This window comes from Octodon degus, unplaced genomic scaffold (genome assembly GCF_000260255.1).
Source record: "Octodon degus isolate 3935 unplaced genomic scaffold, OctDeg1.0 scaffold00082, whole genome shotgun sequence".
In the NCBI taxonomy this organism is placed as follows: domain Eukaryota; kingdom Metazoa; phylum Chordata; class Mammalia; order Rodentia; family Octodontidae; genus Octodon; species Octodon degus.
Window position 1 is genome coordinate 7,487,820 of NW_004524658.1, and position 2,759 is coordinate 7,490,578.

General features: G+C 43.9%; 1 pseudogene; it reads right to left on the bottom strand.

Moving 5' to 3' along the window:
• Positions 1–970: 970 nt before the first annotated feature.
• The window catches only part of LOC101571483, a 4,541-nt pseudogene continuing 2,752 nt past the window's right edge, over positions 971–2,759 (bottom strand).

Genomic DNA, 2,759 nt, shown 5'->3' on the forward strand with positions numbered 1-2,759 from the left:
AACATCCCAAAGAGTTCCATGGGCAGCACTGGTCTACAGTCTCCCCAGAACTGACAAGGCTGTGGTGGGTAGGTACAGGCCCACATAACCTGTGATATGGTTAAAAAAATACTTAATCATTTAATCTTTTAAAAGATCATTCAAGCACATGATATAAAATTCATAAAATGCAAAATGGTTTATGGGCAAAGTAAGTCTCTTCTGTCCCTTTCCCTAGAGTCCCAGGTTCTCCTCCAACCAGTTTCTTGAAATTCTTTCCAAAGATATTCTACTCATATACAGCTAAAAGTATGTGTGTCTCTATGGCAGTTTTATTTTTTTATTTTATGTATTTATTTTTTTTGAACCGGGAATTGACCTCAGGCCCTTGCGCTTGCCAGGGAAGCACTTATTCCACTGAGCTATCCCCCCAGCCCCACTATGGCAGTTTTAAAATACAGACATAATCTTTTTTGATATGTACCACATGCAGAAGGAGGGTTTGTACTTCTTCCTTTCAAAAATGGGTGAGATTTCGGCTGTTTCTATTGCACTATGGTAGAACTGCCATGTGATTCCCAGGCCAGGTCATAAAAGCCATGAGACTTCTATTTCTTTGCTGGACATTCAGTCTTGGAGTCCCGAGCTGCCATATGAGAAGTGTGACGACCAACTCAGGAGCCCACACAGCAGAACTAGGTCAGGGGACCCTCCCAGGTGAACCATTCTTTTTTTTTTTTCCAGGTTTCAAATGCATTTTTTATTTACTATTTTTGATGATTATAAATAAGTGTTTCCACTATGGAAAAGAAAGTTAGCACAGTACATTTTCATGACTGGGGAATGGATTTTCTGAAATCATCTTCCATAGGGTAAAAACTTAGAAAAACAAAACAAAAACATGGCCTGAATGTTGGAATTCAGTTCTTTATATAAAGTCCCTTGTAGAAACAAAACAGAATTAAAACCAAAAAAAGGGGAGGGCAAAATTTAAAAAAGAAAAGAAGAAAGGAAAAGGAGAAAAGTTAAGAGGATTCATTGCTTCTCTGACTTCTCTTCAGCTTCCTCTCCATGGTCCTTGTTCTCCTCCTTCACAGAGAGAGCTTCTAGCTTTTCAGCTACTTTTTCCACATTATCATTTTTGCCCAGTCCTTTCTTTTCTCTGTCTTCAATTTCTTTTCTGCATTCTTCAAACTTTGTTTTAATTTTTTGTGCATTCTCAGCATTTAGGCAGCGGATGGCAAGCAGCTCCGGCTTGGGATACTCATCGGTGAAGTCAGCATGGGTATTCCAGACCCAGGCACGGTCACTGCCAGCATTTGGCTTTAGCTCCATCATAGGCGTGATATAATGATTGGCGCAGATTTTTAGGGTCTTGTCCCTCCTCATGAGGAGGCGGATGGTCCCCTTATCCTTATGCTTCAGGAGCTAGCTTGACATTGCCGCTGCCTCGTTCTTTCCATTCTGGATTATCATTCTCTGAAGCAAATCGGAACAACTTTGCTCGCATTTTAAAAAGTTCCTCCTCATCTTCCTCTAGTGCTTTAATTTCTTGCTCAGGAAGAGAAACTATTGGTTCAGACTGGGGGTCATGGTTGGATTCGCCTGCATTCTCAGTGGAGGTATCATGGTCCTCAGGAGTATCCTTGGCGGCCGCTATGGGAGCGCGGCGGCAGCGGCTCAGCTAGCTCGGGCGTTTCTGACTCCGCGGCCTCTAGGTGGCTACTCGTTGCTCCTTTCCTCTGCGTCTGGCGCCGCGCCGCCCGCCCGCCTGCTCTTCCCTCCGCCCTGCAACCCGAACCCCCTCTTTTTTTCTTTTCTTTTCTTTTCTTTTTTTTTTTTTTTTTTTGGTGGAACTGGGGATTGAACTCAGGCCCTTGTGCTTGCCAGGGAAGCGCTTATTCCACTGAGCCATCCCCCCGGCCCAAGTGAACCATTCTTTAGCCATAGGAACAAAGGCCCCAGACCTAAGAACAAAGAAGCCATCTTGATTTGTACCTGTGACCCATGAGAAGGATCTTACAATTTTACTGAATGTTTAGAAAAACTTAATAATAGATACTTAGAAAGCTAGGCAATGAAAAAATGAGGCAAAAAGTAACCCCAAGATAACCAACACTGATGCATAAAAGGAATAACAACCTTCCCGGGCATAAGGTACGTGCCTGAAATCCCAGCACTCGGGAGACTGAGGCAAGAGGAGAGAGAGAGAGAGAGAGAGAGAGAGAGAGAGAGAGAGAGAGTTAGCAGCCTGTGTGGCTCATCTGCGAGTGCTTACAGTCATGCTAATGCTAACACACAACACCGGTGATGAACTACACTGGCAGAATGTAGTTTGCAGAACGTACTTTCTAGAAGGAAGAAAAATATGCACAAGGAAGGTAAGGGTACACAATAGAACATTCCTAAAATTGAGGAAGTTAAAACCATTGTATTGTTTAGAAATTACAGGTATAAACTACAGAAAGAACAGATGAGTGATGCAGAAGTGTGCTTGTTCCATGGGAGTGGCCCAGCAGTACAGAGGGAGAAGACACTGATGGGGACGAAGTGAATGAATGTGGGCAGGCCACTCGGGGCACCTGTGGCAGGACAGGCCTTTGACAGATGAGCTTGACGGCCCACTCCAGAGCTACTGACTCAAGAACTCTAGAGTAGGACCCAGTAACCTGGGTTCCCTTTAACAAGCCTTCCTCATGTGATTCCAATGCCCACTGAATTTGAGAAATTTTGGTATGCATCATCTGGCTCTCTCTCTCTCTCTCTCTCTCTCTCTCTCT